Source organism: Capsicum annuum, chromosome 7, assembly GCF_002878395.1.
Source record: "Capsicum annuum cultivar UCD-10X-F1 chromosome 7, UCD10Xv1.1, whole genome shotgun sequence".
NCBI lineage: Eukaryota > Viridiplantae > Streptophyta > Magnoliopsida > Solanales > Solanaceae > Capsicum > Capsicum annuum.
Genome location: NC_061117.1, coordinates 68241541 through 68266890, shown reverse-complemented (window position 1 = coordinate 68266890; position 25350 = coordinate 68241541). Strand labels below are relative to the sequence as shown.

Below are 25350 nucleotides of genomic sequence, written 5' to 3'. Positions count from 1 at the left end.
GGTAACCATAACTCTAGTTTGTCTACTCTCATTGAATTATTATTTGCAATAAGAAACACCGACTGGAACACTTTCTGTTACAAATAACGAGATAAAATTTACAAATCAAATCCCCCCTTTAATTTGGAACCTTTGATCAATAGTCTAGTAACAACCACAATACTTAGTGAAAACAATATTTTCTGTGTGATTCGATCCCAACCTAGTTGGGTTATATATTTGACAATGACCGCTTACTCTCTCGTAAGAGAGGTGTAATTTGGGCGTATCATTGGATTTGACTGGTTTTAAATTATTACTCATGGCATTATTTTATCACTTATTCCTGAGTTACATGCTAACGCTCCAACTGCCAACTGTCTTCGGACGTTGTATCCCCATGAGATGTAGGCACCAAAAATTCATCTATCTTTCCTATGCAGTGATCAGGTGTTCATGGATAGCTCACGAGTTGACTTAAAGTGGAGAGCTTCCTTTCTTCAGAAGACTTCATTTCATATTTTGGTTACTTATGTCTTAGACTTTGTTTCAGACTTGTTTTGGCTATGGTCCAGGGCATGTACTGTCACTTTATTGGTATTCAGTTTTGTTAGAGGCTTTATGGGTACTGTGTACTTAGGTGTTGTTTTAGAAATTGGTATTGGTTATTGATATTGGTTGGTGGATACTGATATAACTTAGAATCTTGGCACTTACGTTACTATATCTTATTATATGTATGGAGTACTTCAGTCTACGTTAGTGTGTGTTGTGTTCTATTGACTAGAAAATGGGGGTGGTCTTCAATCCTCGATGGACTTTAGTTGCCCATCATGGCTAGAACCTGGTTTGGGTCATGGCAAAGTTGGTATCAGAGCTTAGGTTCATGGTCAATTAGGTGTCCACAAAGCCATGTTAAGTAGAATCTCTTTTATGGGTCTGTAGTGTACCACACTTATTAGGGAAAGGCTATGAGGCATTCAATAATGTTTCTCTTTCTTATTATCTTATTTTTGGGATATAGAGTCGAAGGACTTGAATCTCTCTAATTCCAATTTGCTCGCCTTTTAGATCATGCCTCTATGAAGATCTGATATTCATGGAAACCCTTTTATCTCGTCTGAGGATGATATGGATAGAGCTTATCCTACTTTTGGGGTACAAACCTGATATAGGGATGCTTTTTCTGATTACCCCTGTAGAGTCCCATCGGTCTATGCTGATCCTACTCTAGAGGGTGACACTCATGCTCAATCACCATAGGATAATATTACCAGTGCTGAGTTCCACCGCTCAATTTATTTTTTTGACCCAATTCAACTCAGTCACAACAGTTGAATTCTATTGGTATTATTGTGAGTTCTTCTGAGGAAACTAGAGTTGGCCAATTTATAAGGTTTCACCCTCCGACTTTCACTGGTACTAAAATTGAGGAGGATTCTTAAGGGTTTATAGATGAAATATAAAAGATATTTTGAGTGATACATGCTACTGATGTAGAGGGTGTGGAGTTCACCACTTATAAGTTAAATGATGTGGCATATTAGTGGTATGAAGAGTGGGATCATTCTAGGGGTGATGATGCTAAGTCAGCTTTGAGGGATGATTTTTTGGGTGCCTTTTTTTATTGCTTCTTTCCTTAGGATTTAGGGAGGCAAAAGCTAAGAAGCTCATAAATCTAAAACAAGAAAGAATGACGGTAAAGGAGTATGCCTTGAAATTCCATAAGTTGTCATGATATGCTCCTGCGTTAGTGCCTAGTATGAGGGCTAGAAGAAGGAAATTTGTTTCTGGATTATCCCATGATTTGATTCTGGATAGTAAGGCTACCTTGTTGATCAAGGATATGGACATTTCTAGACTTTTGGCATATATGTAATAAGTCAAAGAGGAAAAGAAGAAGCAAGTTGAGATAGAGAAAAGATAGAATAAAAGATTTAGACATTTAGATTAGGGTGGATGCCAGCAGTAGAGTGGTAGAGATGTGGGAAATGGTCTTAAAAAAAGAATTGTGGGAGTCCTAACTCCTATTCGATGGCTAGTGCTCCTTACCCAAAGTCGTTTGGTTATTGAAATTTGTAGAGTGGTGATGGTTCTAGGGCACAAGGTGCCTAATCTCAGGGGCCAGTGGGGCCTAGTTAGCACCAATATATCTTTCTTGCAGATTTTGTAGTCATTGCACTGTAGTCCGTGTGAGAAGGGAAAGAACCGGTGATTTAGTTGTGGCCAGATTGGTCATATGCAGCGGGATTGTCCTTCAAAGGTTTGCTTTTGGGGCCAACAAGGTTCCTATTGCTACTTCATTAGTAACTGCACCAAAGAGTGCCACTTCTAGCTCCGATATTGGTTGAAATCATCTTTATGCTCTTACTACCCGTTAGGAGTCTGAGGCATCTCATGAAGTCATTACTGGTATGTTGAAACTCTTCTCTCATGATGTTTATTGCTTGCTTGATCTGGGGTCTACTCTTTCTTATGTGACCCCATTTGTGACTATGCATTTTGGTTTTAGTCGTGCATGTATTTCAAACTCCTTTGTTGTTTCTACCCTAAGGGGTGACTCTGTGGTTGCTAGAAGAGTATATATGGGTTGTGTGGTATATGTTTGTGGTCGGGAAACTTTGGTAGATTTAATTAAATTAAACATTGTTGATTTTGATGTCATCTTGGGAATGGATTGATTGCACTCGTGCTATGCCTCTTCGGACTGTTGGACCCGTAAGGTTATTTTTAAATTTCCAAATGGGCTGGTTATTAAGTGGGAAGGGAGTTCCCTAGTTCCTAAAGAGAGGTTCATATCATATCTTAGAACCCAGAAATTGATTTCTAAGGGGTGTCTTTATCATTTGTTCTGAGTTAAAGATTCTAACTTGAAGGGTCCTTCCTTACAGTCTGTACTCATGGTTAGTGAATTTTTTGAGGTTTTCCCTGATGATCTTCCTAGTGTTCCTCCCGATAGGGAAATTGATTTTGGGATAGATCTTTTTCCATACAATCATCCCATCTTTATCCCTCTATAAAGGATGGCTTTAACTGAGTTGAAGGAGCTTAAGGAGTAGTTGAAAGATCTCCTTAATAATGGTTTCATTCAACCTAGTGTATCTCCATGGAGTGATCCTATTCTTTTTGTGCATAAGAAGGATGGTTCCCTTAAGATGTGCATTGATTTCCGCTAGTTGAATAAGATGACAGTGAAGAATAAGTACTCTCTTCCTGAGATAGATAACTTGTTTGACCAGCTTCAGGGTGCTAAGTATTTCTCCAAGATTGATATTTGTTCGAGCTATCATCAACTAAAGATTAAGGAGGAGGATATCCCTAAGACTGCCTTTTGTACCCGTTATGGTTATTTTGAGTTCCTGGTCATGTCTTTTGGATTAACCAATTCTTCGATGGGATTTATGGATCTCATGAATCAGTTATTCCGTTAGTTTCTAGATTTGTTTGTCATTGTGTTTATTGATGATATTCTGGTTTATTAAAAGAGTAAGACGGATCATGTTGATCACCTACGTATTGTGTTGTAGATCCAAAAGGATCAATATTTGTATGCTAAGTTTTTAAAGTGTGAATTTTGGTTAAACGTTGTTACTTTTCTGGGTCATGTTTTATCTAGTGAAGGGATCATGGTAGATCCACTGAAGGCGGGGGTGGTTAAGAAGTGGCCTAGACCCACGACTCCAACTGATATTAAGAACTTCTTAGGCTTAGCTGATTATTATAGAGGGTTTTTGTAGGGCTTCTTATCTATTGTGGCTTCGTTGACTAAGATAACCTAGAAAATGGTGAAATTTCTGTGGTCAGATGCTTGTGAGGGGAGTTTTGAGAAGCTAAAAAATAGGTTGACTTCTGCTTCGATTTTGACTCTGCTCAAGGGTGCTTATGGCTTTGTTGTCTATTTTGATGCATCCCAAGTGGGACTTGGTTGTCTCTTGATGCAGCATGGTAGAGTTGTGGCATTGCTTCTAGATAGTTGATCATGAAAATAATTATCTGACTCGTGATTTAGAATTTTTAGTTATGGTGTTCGCTTTGAAGATCGAGAGACATTATTTGTATGGGATCCATATAGATATTTATTTAGATCATAAGATCCTGCAATACGTGTTCTCAGAAGGAGCTAAATCTCAGGCAAAGAAGGTGGCTTGAGTTGCTAAAGAACTATGACATGAGTCTCACACTATCACCCAGGTAAAGCTAACGTGGTTGTTGATGCTCTTTACAGGTTATCCATGAGAAGCTTATCTCATATGGCTAAGAAAAAGCATGACTTGGTAAAGGATATTCACCATTTGGCTAGTCTTGGAGTTCATCTCTTAGATTATGAGGATGGTGGTGTGTTGGTGCATGAGGTAGCAAAATTATCTCTTGGTACTGAGGTAAAGGAGAAATAGGTGTTGGACCATATCTTGATGCAAATTAAGGAGGATGTAGGTTGGCAGAAAGTGATGTATTTGGAGATTGGTGGTGATGGTATCTTGAGGTACCAAAGGAGATTGTGTTCCCGACATTTATGAGTTGCGAGGAAGAATTTTGGCTGAAGCTCATGAGTCGCGTTATACAGTTCATCCTAGTTCAACAAAGATGTATCATGATCTTAAGGAGATATATTGGTAGAATAACACGAAAAGAGATATGGCCAATTTCATGGATAAGTGCATGGTGTGTCAGCAAGTAAAGGTGGAGCACTTGAGGCCCAGTGAATCAAGAAATTGAGCTATTTGTGTGGAAATACAAAATTATTAATATGGATTTTGCTATCGATATACTGCGATCTCAAAATCAGTTTGATTCTATTTGGGTCATCGTGGATAGGATGACTAAGTCTACTCACTTTTTGTCGATAAGAACTAATTACTTTGGCAAAGACTATGTGAAATTATTTATTAAAGAAATCATTAAGTTGCATGGTGTTCTTGTTTCTATTATCTTTGATCGAGGTACTCAGTTCTCATCGTATTTTGGCGCACATTTCAGAGAGGTTTAGGGACTAAGTAAGCCTTAGTACTACCTTCCACCCACAGACATATGGGCAAGCAGTGAGAACAATTCAGATATTGGAGGATATGCTTAGATCTTATGTGATTGACTTTGGCGGTAGTTGGTTTGACCACTTTCCTCTCATAGAATTTACCTACAACAACAGCTATCACTCTAGCATTGGTATGGCTCCATCTGAGGATTTGTCTAGTAGGAGGTGTCGTTCTCTTAGTGGGTGGTTCAAAGTTGGTGAGGCTGAGTTATTTGGTCCTAATTTGGTTCACCAAGCCATGGAGAAGGTGAAGGTGATTTAGGATAGGATTAAGACTGCCAAAATTCGCCAAAAGTCCTACGCAAATGTGAGATGAAAGGAGTTCGAGTTTAATATTGGTGACTAAGTATTCTTAAAGGTGTTTCCCATGAAATAAGTGATGCAGTTTGGGAAGAAGGTAAATCTTAGTCCTCGTTATGTTAGTTCGTATTTTGTTTTGAGGAGGGTTGGAAATGTTGCGTATGAATTGGAGTTGACTTCTAGCTTGGGCTCTATTCATTCGGTCATCCATGTCTCGATGTTGAGGAAGTTCCTTCGTTGGTTGTTCCTTTGGAAGGTGTGGGCATTTTCAATTCCTTGTCTTATGAGGAAGTTTCAGTGGAGATCTTGAATCGGTAAGTCCATCGGTTATGGACGAAGGACGTTGCTTCCATAACCAAAAGTTTGAGGAAGCTACTTAGGAAGCCGAGAAAGACATGAAGTTCAAGTATTCGTTCCTATTCCATATTCCTAAAAATCATGCTTAAGGTATGTATGATCTTAACATCTTTGTTTTTTTGGCTTTGTTAAAGAAAATTATAGATTCCTTGACTTCTTTGTTTTCTAACTTTGTTAAAGGTAAGTGTGGCTGTGTTTCTATATTAAATTTTGGTAATATATGGGTTGATCCATCATCGAGGACGAATGATTCTAAGGAGGAGAATGAAACACCCCATGTATTGGTCCCTGGAAAATTTTGAGTTCTGAGCTTACTGCCCTGACTACGACTCTCCTTACGAGTCATAGGGAGTCATTGCGGGTCATAGTCCCAGTCGCAACATGCCAAGTGAGATTTGTCTAAGTCACTATTTTGACTATGACTACCATGTTACGAGTCATAAGGACTCTAAACAACTCGTGTAGTCCTTTCCATAAGGAAACCAGTGTGATGCCCAAAGTATTATGTCCTGAGTACGAATAGGATGTAACAAGTTGTATGGACTTATTACGAGTCGTAAGATCCTATCTGTAACCATACCAATGTTGGTGGATTGGGGCATTGTCCAGAATATAACTGAGGGGAAACGATTTGTTGGTTGACCCTACGAGTCGTGAGGTCACCTGTAACGATTGGTGGCTTATTTTCCAGATTTATATAATGAGGGTATTTTAGACATTTCTCTCTTATTCTAATAATAACCCACGACCTATAAACATACTTGGTACTCTATTTTTATCCATAATACACATCAAATACACTTTCTTCTCTGTCAAATCATCTCAAGCATCAATACTTATGGTTTTCAAGAAATGAGTCAAGTATAGCTTCAAGGGTTGAATTCTTTCCATAATCTAGGGTATTTCGGGCATATAACTCTACCCTTAAACTCATTTATCTAATGCATGAATTTATATGGTTAATTATATGGATTTGAAATAAGGGTTTTGATATGGTTGAGGGCTTTGACATGAATGGTTCTTAAATTGATTTCCCTTGGTTTATTATGGATTATTCATGCTTTGTTAATAATTTTGAACTTGTGAGGTGCATGGGATTTGTGAATAATCAAAGGGGCTATGTTTTTCCCAATTGTGATGAATTTTGCTTTGATATATTTTTTTGGAAATTGAGTTCCCTCAGCCTAAATGTGAAATGATAATGACACACGGCATTGTCACATGTTTTGACTTGCTCACGTGAATTAATGCATTGGCATAAGAGGTTAATGAACCATAGTATTATTTTGTTGAACTTTGGGGTATGTGGATTCCTCTTGTGAATGTTTATTGAACCTAAGGGGTAATGAATTTTTAATGTGTGATGGTTGATGGATTGTGGCATGATAATGAACTTACAAGTGGGTTGGTATCACGATACCAATGGGATGCCTAAATGCATAATTGATTCAATAAATAAGGAATATGTGTTAAATATTTTAATCGGGCATAAAAGCAGGTTGTGTAGCCGGGCCATGAAAGTGGAGGTCCTAAGGGACCAACACCAGAAACCACACAAGCCGATGCGGGGCTCTAAATGAACGGAAGGTTCGAGTTCTCCTTATTATTATTATATGATTAGGAGGTTTGAGTCCCCTATGTTATATAAATTGGTGCTTAGGTCACCTTTGATTTATGCCGGGAGATTCGAGTCCCCCATCAGGCATATGACATATGATTATCCTTTGTTTGTGTGGCTACATGCACTGGGGTCCTTCCAACTAGGGAGAGCTAGGCTCATATAGCCCGTAGGTGCCTTGACTATGATGGTTATCATTCATAATCTAGGTTAAGATTTTAAAAGTTCATGCTAAGCCGTGTTTCCCATCGCGACATGTAATATATATATATATATGCATTTATATTGGATGATGTGCATTGGATTTGGCTGGTTTTAAATTATTGCTCATGGCATTATTTTATCCCTTATCCTTGAGTTGCATGCTAGCGCTCCAACTGCTAACCATCTCTGGAGGTTGTATCATCATGCGATGCAAGCGCTGCAAATTCTTCTATCTTTTCTATGCAGTGGTCAGGTAGTCATAGATAGTTAGTGAGTTGACTTGAAATAGTGAGATTCCATCTTTCGAAAGATTTCATTTCATGTTTGGGTTTCTTATAACTTAGACTTTGTTTTGGACTTATTTTTGGTTATGGTTGGGGGCATGTCCCAACACTTTATTGGTATTCGATTTTGTTAGAGGCTTTATAGGTAATATGGACTTGCGTGTTGTGTTAGTAGTTGGTATTAGTTATCGGTATCGATTGGTGGTTATTGATATAACTTAGAATCTTTGAACTTATGTTACTCTATCTTGTTATATGTTTGGACTTTAGTCTATGATAGTGTTGTTCTGTTGACTAGGAAATGGGGGTGGTCTTCGGTCCTCGGCAGACTTGAGATGTCCTTCACGGCCAAGCCCTGGTTCAGGTCATGACACCTAGAGGGTCATTACAACAAATCAAGCACGAAAATACAAATAGAATGTAGATAATGTATGAAATGCAATGAAGATGTAGATATGATGATGAAGTGATATGTCTGAGATTGTCGAACAACCTCTATATACACCTTCTAAGTTGTGATCTCGAGGTAGGGACCATGGGGAGTTCGTCAACCCATATACAATCCAATAATCAATAACAATCCAATATCCATAACTCTTCTCTGGCACATACTTTTACTTTGGTTAAAGGCCCTTTTTCTAAGAAAGGAGGCTTCAAGCTTAGGGAAGCCTGTTTACTTAAAATTAGCAGAGAATTTTTAAAGATGTCATATTTTCTGTCTGAAAACCAGTATTTCCACAGTAGTACTAATATTTCATGAAGGAATATGATATGAGGATTTATGCACACAACCAACCAGAATGAGAATTTTCAATTCCAAACAATATACTAAGTACGTGAGCCAAAATTCACTCAATAAGTCAACCATCCATGATCCAACATAGTCCATGTACCAATAGAGTAAGATATATCAGAATATGCTATCGATACCACATAAATCCCAACTTACACAATTTTCACCAAGAACAAAACAATCAATTACATAAATACCAGGCCAACAACATCATATAATACACCACACGGTCCTACATAGCAAATAATGTCTCAAAACCACTAAATAACAATAGCATAGGCCCCCACACGAGTACAAAACAATAATAAAATTATTTTCATGATTAGTTTCCACACCCATTACATGCTTTTATATTAGTATAAACTACTCAGCTCAACCTGAAGTAAGTTAAGCCATAACGTATCTCAAATAAATAAAACTCGATCCAAAAAGCTCCAGTAACAAAGTCTTCACCTCACGAATGGTGCAGAATCAACTAAAACATAATAATATGGAATCTATCTGTCAAAATAAAACCAACGATGCTCATATTACCTATTTTCGTGTCGGAGACAAAATGGACCCTAAAACATCTCTTCTAAAAAGAAGGGTAAAATTGAAATTTCAGTTCAAAAATATATTACCCATGATTGAAGGAACTGATAGAACAAAATCCAAGTGAAAACAAATTAAAACTTGGGTTTAAATTGAAAAAAATACTGATTTAGACCTTTTTGGTCAAAATCCCCAAATTTCACTTTTGAAATTGAGTTTTAACAAGCTTTAAATGACAAGAATCGGAGAAAAATAATTGAAATAGAAATTTGGAACATACCCAAGATTGAAAATCGAAGAAATTGCCCAAAAACTCTAAAATCCAAAGTTCAAAGTATCAAGAATGGTGGAAAAAAAATCGAGAACAGGGTATATATATTACCCAGGTGTCTCTTAAGTAGCCATCTCTTAAGCGGCCAAGGGTCGCTTTTGCGACACCGCCCCCATTTGTACGCATCGCTTAAGCAGACCTAATGCCACTTAAGAGATACTTATTTAAGCGAGCTGGTCTCACTTAAGTGACACTCAGCTAGTTAAGCCAGGTAGCTTAAGAGACCAACTGGCCGCTTAATTGATCCAAGTGTTGCTTAAGTGGATGCACCAGCTGAGTGGTGCATCAGCTCGAGACTTGTAGAATTTCAAGTTATCGTGGACCCCTCGAGATTCATATGAAATCCTGTGAACGCAAATAAACTATGCTACCGTACCAAATTTGACGCTCCAGACTCGATATCAGCTTTTTTGAAAAAAACATCATTTTCACCAAATTGGCCCTCTAGACCCAATTTCATCACTTTCTAAATCAAGGACCGAAATGAGATGTAAAAGACATAAAATCACACCAACCATATTACCAACCTGAAATCGATGTTTGGATATGTTGGCATGATCTATTTTTTCATCCGACACATAGATAAATAAATATTGACCTAACTCACCTACAAATACTTTTTAACCTATAAAAACCATAAACTCACACAAATCACACTGAAATACATTGAAAACCATGATACTCATCCACACACCATAGAAATATCACAAAGCAATCACGAAGAGGAATAAAATGATCAAATCACAAAAAAATAAATAATTTACAAAAATCACCAAAGATTATTTCATTACATATATCTTTGTGGAACTATGAGAAATGCTAGTCGAGAAGGAAACAAATATATTTTTGTTCCTAAGAAGTAATGATGAGACACTTCAGGTGTCATTGTCTTTACTAAACAAGTGCAAGTCATGATGGGCAACAAGATAGGAAGCATATGATCTGATCATGGGGCTGAATATGAGAATGCCAAATCTGAACAGTTTTCTGCTGAAAATGATATCAGTCATAATTTCTCATCTCCTCGAACTCCTCAGCAGAATAGAGTTATGGAAATAAAGAATAGGACTCTTGAAGATATTACGAGGACCATGCGATTGTGAGTGGCTTGTGCAAAAACTATTCGGCAGAAGTAGTGAACACTATATGCTATGTGACATATAGGTGCTAAATCACATCTTTGCTAAATAAAACCCCCAATGTACTACTTCCTCCGTCCCAAATTACCCGTTCCAAATTTCCTGTCTCAAATTTTCTAATTTGATTTCCCATTTAGTTGTCTTTTTTCATTAATCAAGAAGAGAGAAATTTTTTTTGTCATGTTTACCCTTTGCATTAATTACTTTTTCTTCAAATTAAAATATAAACGTCATTTAATAGGGACACTATGGTAAACTAGCCATATTATTAATTATTTTTCTTAAGCAATGTCTCATCTCAATTTGTGACGGGTAATTTGGGACGGAGCGAGTAATAAATTTAGCAAAACAATTTCAAAAGAAAGAATTATTAGCGAATATACACGTATAAAAATATTTTTACTTATTAATATATTTTAATCGATTATAGCAAGTTATTTACTTCATTATTAGGTTACCAAATTAGAATAACAATAAACACTTAGCTATAAGTCATGTTTAACTGCGTTATTAGGTTACCAAATACAGAGTTACCTGCTGCTGTAAGTAGGTCATGTGAAAAGAGCAGTAAAATTTCGATGCACTAAGGTGAATAAGAAAACTTAATACTCAAAAAAGTGTGTTATTGATTTCCAACTAATGTTTCCATGGACCTTTTGACAGATTACCCTCTTTTACTAGTTTATAAAAAACTTCATTACATGTTTTCCCAGAATGTTCGTTCATATTTTCCCAGAATGTTCGTTCATACTATTTTTGAGTTGCAAAGATTGCCTACTTAGGATGTCCTTAACATAAATATCAAGAATCTTTCCTAAGCCGTGCGTACTAATTATTATTCGGCTACCTTTCAAAACCTATACATATCATTCCTTTTTATTTATGTATTATGCAATGTTGGATGTACATCACACGGGATTGAGTTATGCCACAGCTACGCCAAGGAAAAACTGCATGGTACCCGAGCAAGGAGAAACAGAATAGTCGCTAAGCGATTTCATGGCTCCAGAACCACATTTCTGTTTGTGTTCATCTATGGCTATCTGTGTGCAATGACACTCTGCACTACAAAATGCCTTCTCCCGTCTGTGAATGGTACACGGAATAACTTATTTCAAGCTCGAAAGAAAAAAATAGATCTTTGTTCATACAAGAAAGATTTTTCCTACAACAGGTTAAAAGAGAAAGATGGATTTTAGCTAAGATATTCCTTACATAAGGTAATACTGACCATATGCAGAAACAAGATGTATTACAGATTCCTGCCACATATTACCTGGAGGAAACTGCCCAAATTTAGTGAACAAACAAAAATCATATGGAATTTTCCTAACTAAAAGTGTCACACATTAAAAACATTTTACAAATTGTGTTGACAAAGAAAGCTAACTAAAAGATTTCCAGCAAGGCCAACTTAGTAATACAGCAACAAGTCTACAACTAGCAAGGAAAATATAAGGTGGGAGAATTAATTGCAAACAAAGACACAGTTAACTAAAATACCCAGCTTACATTACGTGAACGTAATCAATATGTTGCCCGCAAAACCATCTGGTGGTCACAATTCAACAGAAGTTGCTTAAGATTATAGGAATGATGATCTAATATGTAAAACTTAGAATCAACTTCTCCTAGCAAATTAAGTAATGCAAACTCTGTGGCTCCTCACAGGAAGCAACAAAGGAGACTCCTGAATATAATATAAGGCGCTGGTGCAATTGGTTTATTTCGGCTATTAAAATATTGTTACTAGTAATTTAAACACTAATATTATTAATCAGCTAACTATCAGAGAGACATGACTTGAGTGTGTAATTCAAGCAAACATGCCCTAATCCAAAACGTACGAGAAAGATTCTTCTTGTTATAATATTAAGTATGAAAAGATGATGTACAACATTATGCATGTTGGAAAAAGAATCCAACAGACCAAGACAACTGCTGATTAATAAAGATAAACAACACAATAGAAACTAGAAAGCAGGATGGGAGGTAGATAAGGATCCAATTTACTATGGGATGTTAGAGTTTGTCATCAATATTACAGAATTTGCAACTGATGCATAAACAGCAGCAAGATTTATGATTGATCAAGAAAGAAACAGCTGCAAGAAGTACACATATAGGTTTATCACTTAAGGTGGCGGTGGAAAAATTAGACACAAATCCTGAATATCCCTGTTATAGAGAGATATCAAGAACTTAGCACATTTAGCAGAGCTATTCAGCACCCACAAGTACAGAATAATGGATATTAATAGTTTTTGGGTCTTACCAGAAGGCCTAAAAGAAATGACAAATATTTCTTTGTGTTTAAGAACCCCATGAAGTGTTAGAGTGGGTAAAAGTTCCACATTGGTTGGGGAATGGACTAGTGGTTTGCTTATATAGACTTGGGTAATCCTCACCTCTTGAGCTAGCTTTTGAGGTTGAGTTAGGCCCAAGGTTCATTCTTGACATGGTATCAGATTCAGGTCCATCCCCGTTTTGGGCTCCCGGTCCACGCGCCAGTGCCGGTTGGGCCTGGGCGTGAGTGGGGGTGTTAGAGTGGGTAAAAGTCCCACATTGGTTGGGGAATGGACTACTGGTTTGCTTATATGGACTTGGGTAATCCTCAGCTCTTGAACTAACTTTTGAGGGTGAGTTAGGCCCAAGGTCTATTCTTGACATGAAGAATGTGTTGCAAGGTTGAGTTAGGCCCAAGGTCCATTCTTGACATGAAGAACGTGTTGCGGATCTACAAATAATTGATTAGGTGTATCTTGTCTCTTAACAATTTAAAGTTTAGATGAGATGCCTCACACAATCTTAAACTTTTAATTTCCCAAGCTCAGTTCTCAAATACTTGATTATCTTTTCATGCCTAAGATCTCTATTTTGAAACTATTATGCACGCCACCCCAAGCTAACTCCTCCAAAATGAAGAGAATTCTCTTAACCAATGAACTCATTAATACCAGAGCATCTTTTCTACAAACTGTACAATTCCATAAAGAAATAACATTATCTTCCACCACTAGAGGCTTGCTGAAATCAAATTTGTACGACCACAAATTTCAGAACAGATTCACGAGGGCAAAACTACAATTAAAAGTAAAGAGAAATCAAAAGACTAAGTTCTTCTACATGTTCCTCCTTGCATAGATCAATGATAACAAATGAAAAATTAAACAAGATAAGATATTCAAATATAAAGGCTCTGCAGGTCCACAATAAAAGAAACATTTTTCTTATTAGAATACAGGCAATTTATGAAATGACTTGGGAAAAGCTGGAATCACTTTGAGTATCAGCCTCAACTTTGTGGGAAAACGCTCCTCTCTCAAAAGCTCACCTTTATTTAACGGTCACTGACCACCTTTGTCAGGACGCCGGCGACGACGTAGATAACGCCGGAATAAGGTAAGTGGGCTCTCTCTCCCTCGTCTTTCTCTCTCCCCAGTTCTTTCCGCCCCCCTTTCTACCCCTTCTCCTCTCCCTTCCCCACTGTCCCCACCTATCTGCGGCTATCACCGGCAGGTTTAGGGTCTCACCGGCATGATTTGTTTTGGGGTGACGGGTACGGGCGGCTCACTGGTCGGAGAAGGTCGGTACGAGTGCAACCCAACGTACAGCTTTCAAAAAGTTTTCACGGGAGGCGCCAGCATTATTTCAGGCGAAGCTCCGGCGGGTCTGATCCAGTGACACTTCTCCGGCAACCAATTTTCGTCAACTGAATTTGTCGGAACCAGCAACACGCAGCAGTAGCGGGTGATATCTAAACTTGACTTTTAGTTACTGCCTAAAATTTAGTTTATATATTATCCTTTTATTGCGTATTATTCTCTACGGTGACTAGAACTGTGACTGGTTGTTTTGCTTTGTTGGATATTGTGTGTTGCTCAAGCTGCTAGAGCGGTTAGGGTGTTTTGTGCGTGACTGCTTTTTGTCTTGCTAGTGCCTTGTTTGTTTGTTTGTCTGTTTGGGGCTCTATTTTTGGCTTGTGTGTAGTGGCTTTGGGGGTTGATGGTGGAATAGGGTCATGTCCGAGGGGGCTGGAGCGGGGGGTCATTTTGGGAGGAGGTGATTAAGGAAGGTCAGGGGTGGGTGTAGGGTCGAGGCCGGGCGATAGGGCTGGTTTGGTGAGGGATGGTAGAAGTAGGCGAGAGGCGAGAGAGGATAGGTTCAGGGTTGAGTCTTGGAATATAGGACCCTCCAGGGTTAGGCCATGGAGCTGGTGAAGATCTTTAAGAAGAGGAGAATTAATATTGCGTGCGTTCAGGAGACTAAGTGGGTAGGGTCTAAGGCCAGGGGTGTAGATGGGTACAAGCTATGGTACTCAGGGAGTGACAAGCACTAGAATGGAGTGGGCATCTTAGTGGACGAGGAGCTTAGAGGGAAAGTGGTGGAGGTCAGGAGGGTCAGTGATAGGCTGATGACGATTAAGTTGGTCATTGGGGGGTTTGCACTGCAGATGTGTAGTGTTTATGCACCGCAGGCGGGCTTGGATGTAGAGGTGAAAGCGAGTTTTTGGGAGGCTTTAGACGAAATGGTAAGAAGCGTGCCTAGCTCGGAGAAAATTATTATTGCAGGGGACTTCAATGGGCATATTGGGTTCTTACCGGAAGGCTATGACGATGTGCACAGAGGGTTTGGTTTCGGTGATAGAAATGGGGAAGGAGCTTCTCTGTTGGAGTTTGCGAGGGCTTTGGGCTGGTGGTTGTGAACTCGAGTTTCGCGAAGAAAGAGGATCACTTGATTTCTTTTCGAAGCGCGATCACCAAGACCCAGATTGACTTTTTGCTGCTAAGGAAAGGGGATAAGGCCCTTTGTAAGGACTGTAAAGTCATCCCGAGTGAACATCTTTCGACCCAGCACAGGCTTCTGGTGTTGGACTTGATAATCAAGAAGAGTAGGGCCGTGGAAGGCCGCCCTAGCATTAAGTGGGGATGCTTGACGCCTGTGATACAAGTCAAATGGCCACCTTATCTTTTGAAGACATCCTGCGAGGCCAACACAAGAAGAACCCAATTGTGGTCACATTAAGGGCAAGGGAGCACGCATGGGGGACCCATTTTAAGCCCACAATAGAACAATCCCGTGTATGGAAGATTGCTTGGAAGCTTGCCTTGATGAGATGCCCGAGAGGTCCAAGTGTTGAAGAATAATTGTGAAGACCAAAAAGACTCAAGGAAAGTCATATGTTGAAGTGTGAAGAAGACCACATTAAAACACTACAGGATCACCCATTCATTAAGGGTGTAATGGTCTTTTTATGCCTTTTCTTTACACTCCATAAGAGCCTCTTTTCATTAAGGGTATTTTGGTCTTTAATGTAATAAGTATAAATAGACTCCTTAGGCTTATTTTTCATTAGACTTTGATGAAATTGGATATTATTCTTAGATTGTAGCTTTAGTGTTGTAGTTTTAGCTCTCAAACCCGAATTTGGTTCCTTGAATACATTTGAAGTTAGGGTTTCACTTGTATTGGGAAATTTGGCAAGAAAGGTGTGCTTGAGGAAGAGTGTTTCCTTTGGGTCACCTAAAAGAGTGGTTTGATCTTACATTGCTGATGTGTGTTTGAAGGTTTGATACACTTTCTAGTGCTATTCATTGGTGGAAGTGAGGGTCTCTCTATCTATTATTAATTTCATGCAATTCTTCTTCTTCATCCCCTTTCTTTGTGTTGTTTTTCTCTTTGTGAACTTGCTGATTTTTTTGTTCCTTTAGTGTCCATTTCGTGTTTGATAGTCCTTTAGGCTATCATTTGGTATCAAATCCTTGGTTAGGGTTGTTCCAACATCCCTAAATCTTGGTTTTAGTGTTCTTATATAGAAAATCTTATCAAAAAAGAGTCAAAAAGTCAAAAATACAAAAAAAAGGGTGTTGTGTTGTCTTGTGTTAGATCCGAATTTAGCGTCTTAGATCTACAAATTTTTACTTTGTTTTGAAGGTTTCTTGTGTTAGATTCTTGTTCTCTAACAGATTCTTGTTCTCTAACACCTAGGGAGTCTAGATCTACTTTTAGATTGAAGTTTGGTTGAGTTTGAGCTTAGATCCACCATGGCTATGGAGTTCCGAAGCTTTTTGTGCTATACACGTTTTTGTCTTGGTGATTTAGGCTTGATTTGTAGCTGATTTTTGGTTGGTTTAAGTTGTTTTGACATAAGGAACCTAGGGGTACAAAAAAAATCAGATTTGGAGCTCATTTGCTAGGTGGTCAAACTTGGTCAATGCTTGAATATTCATCTTGTTCATCCATGATCTTCATAACTTAGTGAAGAAGAGTATTCAAGGTTCTTGTTTGATCCAAAAAAAGGAAGAAAAAGTGTGAAAAAGTTGTTTGTCCAAAAACATATTCAAAGAATATTTCAATCTTCCAAAAAGAGGAGGGGACAAGAGGACAAACAAAGTACAAGTGCATTTATTAGGAGGGGACCAATTCATTTCTCATCCATTTTAAAGCTTGAGAGGGCTTCAAACTTGAACATTTTCCCTCCCAAAACTGAATTCTCTTCTTTCCTAAGGGTGTTTGGCCGAAAATAATTTTTGGAAAAGTTGAAATTTCGAATGGTGACAACCAACCACGTAGTGCCACGTCATCACTTGTGCTCAACCAAAGTTCAACCCTAAAATTAGATTTTTCTAGTTTCTAGTTTTTTTTTTTATTATTTTAGTTTCTTATAAGTCAATTCTATCCCTAATTAGTAAGCTAGTAATTACCTACTAGTTTGGTAATTAGATTAGAGTCCGTTGTTTCGCGTCTTCGATTTTTGTGTGCTTTTCTCGTTTTCAAGTCGGAGTATTTTTGTTGGTTCAAGTTCGTGCATCACTTATTTTGAGTCGTTTCAAACGAAGATCCATTCCGATTCAAAGCTTCTCACCTCTCAAGTAACTTGCCAAGTATTGTCGGTTCTCCAACACTTGTGAAGCCAAGTGTGAGGTGAGGTTGAGTGTGAGTGAAGTGAGGCTTTTGAACTAACTCGTTTGCTCGTTTTGTAGGTTATGTTGCTTGCTTTTTTTACACTTCGTAGGTACATTTTTCATGGAAACCAAAGGTACTACTTCCCAACCTTTGGGAAATGATGTTATGGGAGCTTTGATGGCCCAAATGGAGGCCTTGAGTCGAGAAATGAAGAGCGGAAATGATGCTATAAGGAGTGATACAGATTCAATGAGGGGTGACATGATTAGAATTAGAGCGAGGGTTGATAGACTATGTCCACCAAAATCTCCACAATTCCAAACACCTCAAGTCCAAGGATCCTATACTTCACAAAACCAGCCACTAAACCCACCCCAAACATCCCCTAACCGGACCCTACAAAGACTGTTACATCATGTCCAATAAGAGGGACTTGGAACTCAAACTCCACCACCAAATCCGAACCTAATACCCCCGCAACATACCACTTACCAAATTCCAAATCCCATGGACCAAATACCGTACCATCAACCACCTCCAATACCACAAGTTCAAGTACCAAATAACCAAAGGCCAAACCCACCTCCCCAAAGACCTCAAATCCGAAACCCACCCATCCAAATTGAGGATTATGGTAGAGGTTCCATGGATGCCTATAGTTTTGATGCCACGTTTGATCGTATCAATGACAATATTAATAGCTTCGTTGAAGATATGCGCCAAATGCTTAGTACACTAAATCCCAATTTGGGAAAAAGAGATGAAGAGGTGAAACAAGGGAGAAGACTTGACAAACTCCCTTGTGATGTGAGATTCTCAAAGAAAAAAGTGGGCTTCCATGATCCGAACCAAGGCAAAGAAGAATGTACTCAAGAACATAAAGGTAAAATAGCAAACTCATACACTTTTGTACATGTGGATGATGATTGTGTGGATAGTAGCCCATTGAGCATGAGTGGTAGCTTATCTATTTGTGAGTCTATTGATTCTTTGGCTCTTGTTGATGATGTACTTATTATGAGTATGGATACACTATTTGATCCTATTGATGACCGAATTGACTCTTCTTCCAAGATCAATTTAAGTCCACCTAGTGTTGAAGCCATTGTGTTGAATGATAATACATTATCTATTGATTCTTTGCCCCTTGATGATAATGTACAGATTGTGAATGTGGATACACTAGTTGATCCTATTGATGACCGAATTGACTCTTCTTGTAAGATCAATTTATGTCCACCTAGTGTTGAAGCTAATGTGTTGAATGATAGTACATCATCTTGTGGGAATTGTGTTGATCAACTTATGTGTGAAATTTGTCCACCACTTAAGGATGTATGTGATATGTTTAATGGATCTCAAGTGAGTGATGATGTTGAAAATATTGATCAAATAAATAGGAGTAACCTTTTTAGCATAACCACTAGTAAATGTTCTACTCTCGATTTTGCTCATAGGGATAACCATTTGCTTGAAATATCTTTGATGCTTGATAACGATCTTTTAGAGAATGGATTTGCATATTATATATCCTCTTATGGATAGATCCTTCTCTCTTTAAGGATAATATCTTGTTTGGAGATGATGAGTTCAGTCCTAATGAACCTAGTGGTGAGAATGAAGTTGAAGGTATAGCTTGTCTTGAAAGCTATAGCCTATATGCCAACCCACTATGGTGTGACAACATTCCTCTTAAAAATGACAATCTCTTCTTGGAAGATGAGAGTACTCTTAAGGGAATGGAATGTGAGGTCTTGGAAAGGAATGATCAATTGGGTGATGATAATTTTGACTTTCTTGAATTCTTAAAAAACCCAATAAGTGATTGTTCCTTGAAAATTGATTGTGGTTGTGATCCTTTGTATGACACCCCACCCATGTTTGATGATTATGAGGATGAATTACTTGCTTCTTGTGAAGACTTAAGTAATAATTTCTTTGACTTTGGTGGTGGTATGTGTATACTTGAGGGTACTTCTATAGAAAGGGAAGGTGTCCATTTCTTTGAAATTACTTCTTCTTCTACTACGTGTGATCTTATTGTTGAGAGTACTTATGGCGATGATGTTGAAACTAGTGGTGAGTACGCACATGAAGATACCTTAGTAGAAGTTGACTTGAGTGATACCTTTCTTTACTCTCTCCTTACTTTTGATAACATGTATGCCATTATAGAAAGTATGTCGTGTAGTTTGAGTAAAGCCTATGGGAAATGGGAGTGTTGTCTAGACCCGTGTCTATGGCCACTCTTCCCGTTTGACCCCGACGTCAAATATAGAATTGATGATGTTGATGCGCCCAACTTGTTTCTTGGTCTACATGACAAGCAAAGTATTAGTTTTGGCAAATTCCATAACCAAATCCTTTGTGCATCTTTCATTGAACTTTTAATAATTAATTTAAAGAATTCTTGGTTATATTGCAAATATGTGCAACCTTGGCATGTTGAAATGATTTGTTGTTCTAACCCTAACCCTCATGCCATGAGGAGTTCTTATTTGTTTGCCCTCTCTTTGGTTTTGCTAGGTTTGGATTCGAGGTTGAATCCTTTATAAGAAGGGGAGGATAATACAAGTCAAATGGCCACCTTATCTTTTGAAGACATCCTGCGAGGCCAACACAAGAAGAACCCAATTGTGGTCATATTGAGGGCACGGGAGCACGCATGGGAGACCCATTTTAAGCCCACAATAGAACAATCCTGTGTATGGAAGATTGCTTGGAAGCTTGCCTTGATGAGATGCCTAGAGGTCCAAGTGTTGAAGAATAATTGTGAAGACCAAAAAGACTCAAGGAAAGTCATATGTTGAAGTGTGAAGAAGACCACATCAAAACACTACATGATCACCCATTCATTAAGGATGTAATGGTCTTTTTATGTTTTTTTTTTACACTCCATAGGAGCCCCTTTTCATTAAGAGTATTTTGGTATTTAATGTAATAAGTATAAATAGACTCCTTAGGCTTATTTTTCATTAGACTTTGAAGAAATTGGTATTATTAATAGATTGTAGCCTTAGTGTTGTAGTTTTAGCTCTCAAACCCAAAATTGGTTCCTTGAATACATTTGAAGTTAGGGTTTCACTTGTATTGGGAAATTTGGCAAGAAAGGTGTGCTTGAGGAAGAGTGTTTCCTTTGTGTCACCTAAGAGTGTGGTTTGATCTTACATTGGTGATGTGTGTTTGAAGGTTTGATACACCTTCTAGTGCTATTCATTGGTGGAAGTGATTGATCTTACATTGGTGATGTGTGTTTGAAGGTTTGATACACCTTCTAGTGCTATTCATCGGTGGAAGTGAGGGTCTCTCTATCTATCTTTAATTTCATGCAATTCTTCTTCTTCATCTCCTTCTAGTGTGTTGTTTTCTCTTCGTGAACTTGCTGATTTTTGTTCCTTTAGTGTCCATTTCGTGTTTGATAGTCCTTTAGGCTATCATAGTGCGCTGGAGATAGGACAGAAGGTGGCGGAAATGGGGGTGTGGGAGTGCAGGGGGACATGGATATTATGTGGGATAGGGCTGCTAGCTGCATCACGAAGACTGCAAGAGAAGTGTTGGGTGTTTCGAGGGGGGACTGGTGGTGGAATGAAGAAGTTAAAAAGAAAGTGGAGAGTAAGAAGGGGGTGTATGTAAAGTTAATTGAGAGTAAGGATGAAGAGGAGAAATGGGTGAATAGGGAGGCGTACAAAGTAGCAAGAAAGGAGGCTAAGTTAGCAGTTATAGCTGCTAAGACAGCAGTGTTTGAGAGCTTGTATACGAGGTTAGAGAAAAAAGGTGGGGAAAAACGATTGTATATACTGGCTAAAGCTAGGAAGCAAAAAGGGCATGACCTTGACCAAGTGAAATGCATAAAGGGGAAGGACGAGAGAGTTTTGGTGAAGGATGTCTACATTAAAAACAGATGGCAGGATTATTTTCGTGGCTTATTGAACGAGGAGGGGGACAGAAGCTTTGAGCTAGGGGAGCTGGAGCACTCGGAGAAGAATCAGGATTTCAATTACTGTAGACGTTTTAAGGTAGAGGAGGTCAGAAAGGCTATTCGTAGGATACGGAGGGGCAGGGCGACAGCGCCCGACGAAATTCTGGTGGATTTTGGAAGTTTACTGGTAAAGCGGGTTTGAGCTAGTCGACAAATTTATTTAACGGCATTTTCAAGACTATGAAAATGCCTGAGGCATGGAGATGGTATACACTGATTCCGTTGTATAAAAACAAGGGTGACATTCAGAGTTGCAACAACTATAGGGGCATTAAGCTGTTGAGTCACACTATGAAGATTTGGGAGAGGGTGGTTGAACGAAGATTAAGGAGGGTCGTGTCCATTTCGGAGAATCAGTTTGGATTTATGCCTGGTCGCTCGACGACAGAGGCAATCCACCTGGTGAGAAGATTGGTGGAGAAGTATAGGGAAAGGAAAAGGGACTTACACATGGTGTTCATCGACCTGGAGAAAGCTTATAACAAATTCCCGAGGGAGGTGGTTTGGAGATGCTTGGAGGTGAGAGGGGTCCCGACGGCGTACATCAGAGCTATTAAGGACATGTATGATGGAGGAAAGACTCGGGTGCGGTCAGTGGTGGGAGACTCAGATCATTTTCCGGTTGAAACAGGGTTGCATCAGGGATCGACTCAGCCTATTTTTGTTTGGGCTGGTGATGGACGTGTTAATATAGAGTATTCAAGATGAGGTGCCTTGGTGTATGTTATTTGCAGATGACGTGGTGCTAATTGATGAGACGTCCGGGGGGAGGGGTGTCAATGATAAATTGGAGGTTTGGAGGCAAACCCTTGAATCTAAGGGGTTTAGGTTGAGTAGATCCAAGACGGAGTATTTGGAATGCAAGTTTAGTAAATCGAAGCAAGAGGACGGAGTGGTGGTGAGGTTGGATTCCCAGGATGTTTGTAAGAGGGACAGTTTTAAGTATCTTAGGTCTATGTTTGTAAGTGGAAGCTCGCCTCGGGAGTGCTGTGTGATAAAAAGGTACCCTTAAAGCTTGCAGGCAAGTTCTACAAAGTGGCAGTCCGTCCGGCTATATTATATGGTGTGGAGTATTGGCCAGTAAAGAACTCCCATATTTAAAAATTGAAGGTAGAGAAAATGAGAATGTTGTGTTGGATGTGTGGACTTACTAGAGGAGATAGAGTTAAGAATGAGATTATTCGGGAGAAGGTGGGAGTGCTTCGGTGGAGGACAAGATGCGGGAAAGAAGGCTGAGATGGTTTGGGCATGTGATGAGGAGGGGCACGGATGCCCCAGTGCATAGGTGTGAGCGGCTAGCTTTGGATGGTGTTAGGAGAGGTAGAGGTAGGACGAAGAAGTACTGAAGAGAAGTGATTCGACAGGACATGGGGCTGTTACAGCTGTCTGAAGACATGACCCGAGATAGGAAGGTGTGGAGGTCGCGAATAAGGGTAGAAGGCTAGTGCGTGGGTGGGTTCTAACTAGTAGTTAGGAAGCTCTGATGTAGCCGGGTTAGTAAGCCTACGACTGTGTACATTGATAGGAGCCACTAGTGTATGCTACTACTAGGGGGCGCCCTTTTCTTCTTTTCTCTTCCTTTCCCTTTTCTTATTTCTTATTTCCTGTTTTTTTTTAATTTTTGTATTGCTCTTTCTCATGGCTCGCTTAGCTGTACTGTTATTAGTTCTCATTTCTTATTTCGTTTATGCCACCCATTCCGTGTCATATATTACTATGACCTTGTTGACTATTCATTATCTTTAGCCGGGGATCTATCGGAAATAGCCTCTCTACCTCTTCGGAAGTAGCGGTATGGACTGCGTACATTTTACCCTCCCCAGACCCCACTTGGTGGGAATACACTGGGTTTGTTATTGTTGTTGTATGAAATGACTAGTTCATTCAACCATTTTGCTCAAACACCAAGAACCAATAAAAGATCATTGAGACTCTGTTTCAAACTACTGTTCTTATATTCCAGAATGAAAAATGGTATCAATTCACTTTCTGATGGCAAAAGTGAATACGACCCGCATCTAAAGTATTATATCACACAATATAAAATCACTACTATTTCATTCTTTTGATAAATACGATTAAATCATTAAGAGAAAAATTGACTGTAAAGCCTCTTAATTAGATCCTCTCGTCAAAGTTAAAGCAGCAAGTGGCCCTATATGCAAAAATAATTACAGCTGCAAGCGGCCCTATATACAAAAAAGGTAGTAGCATACTTAAATACGAAAAGGCTGCCTTGCTGACTAAAGCTCCCGCAATGCGCACGGTTTGGGAAAGGGTCAAACCATAAAAGAATATTTTATGCAACCTTACCTTAAATTTTTCCAAGAGATTGTCCCACGGCTTGAACCCGTGATCTTCTAGTCATATGAAAACAACTTTATCAGTTAATGCAAGACTCCTTTCTAGAAACATACATAGATATGAAACATAAAATGGAAATTTAACCAGAATTTAAACTAATCAGCAGTTAGAGACTTTAAATAAAGTATTACCAAGGAAATCAGCAACGTATAATCATTTCAATAACCAAAAAAGTAAAAACAAGAATTTGGAATTGTAACCTATAGATGAAAATGTCCAACCCCTAAAGCTGCTTCTTGCAAAGAAAGCAAGAATTCAGGAAATGAGCCATTCGAAACTTTACTGTATCACCACCATGATTGATCACCCCAGCAGGAATAGCAGGTTTATCAGAGTTGGTGTTTCCTATAAATTCAGCATCAAAATATTCCCTTTTCTTAATCAAATTAGTACCCACATGAGAAATCACACAAGTGTACTCTTCACACATCTCCATTTCTTGAATACTAGGCCTCTGCTTCTTCTTCTTAGGACTACTACTTTTCTTAGTGAAAATTGGGTTTGAAGTAGTTGATCTTGGAGATATTGCAAGAATTACAGCTCTACTATTTCCATTGTTTTTATTCATAGATGCCACAATTCCTAGCCCAACAACAGCACCATTTGGGTCCTTAAACTTTTTAGGAAATTTATTGTTGTTGCTGCTATGATCAGTGAGGGCAAAAGGGAAAGATTTATAGACAGTCTCTTCTTGTTTCTCTTCACTTCACCCATTTCCAAACACAAAAATTTGAATTTTTAGGGGATTTTGTGGTTTAGTGGATTAAGGGAAAAGCAAAGCAGAAATTCTCTCTTTACTTTTCTGATTCTCCGTTATAGAGAAGAAGAGCACTCCTCCCTGATTTTTTAGTGGAGGAAGAGAATATAAATGCTTCATAAATTAAAAATCATAATACTAAGAAAAGCAGATAACTTTCAATCATTTTCTTTTTCAGTTTACATTTATACCCCTCCCAAAATATTGGTCTCTGTCATTAATCATTTTCAAAAACTTATCATAAAATTAAGTATTTTGCTCCTTATATCGGATGATTTTATACTTTTGTCCTATAAATAAATGTGTTGGTATTTAATTTTTGCCTTCTACTGATATTTATTATTAGTAGAACATAAGTTGTTTAGGAATTGAATTCATCAATTTATTGATTATTAAAATGTCAAAATATAAATTTTTGCCTGCAAAAAATTACTCCCATCATTTCAATTTATTGATTTTTATTTTTTTTAAATCTAATCTCATTTCTTTTTTGATAATTTTTTAATTTCAATTTGAAAATAAAATATTTAAGTCCACATGATTAAAAAAATGTTTTAGTATATTTTATATAATTTATTTTAAAATCACAATATCGAAAATTCTTGTCTATTTTCTTAAATTTATGTAAAGTCAAAATCCAATAAAATAAAAAGTACTATGGCACAATGGTACACCAACAGAGTTTATCTGTTGACAGGAAAGGGTAAATATTCAATCACAAAGAGTTATGATGCCTTGCAAATTAGGCAGGAAATAATGAAGGCGGCTAGGCT

At 38.3% G+C, this 25350-nt stretch overlaps 1 long non-coding RNA gene across 1 annotated transcript; it reads right to left on the bottom strand.

Moving 5' to 3' along the window:
* Positions 1-11543: 11543 nt before the first annotated feature.
* On the bottom strand, positions 11544-24754 carry LOC124885585. The gene is made up of 2 exons (XR_007042768.1): positions 24021-24754; positions 11544-11847 (listed from the first exon to the last, which is right to left on the bottom strand). It is a non-coding gene; the product is annotated as an uncharacterized LOC124885585 (long non-coding RNA).
* Between the last annotated feature and the right edge of the window lie 596 nt (positions 24755-25350).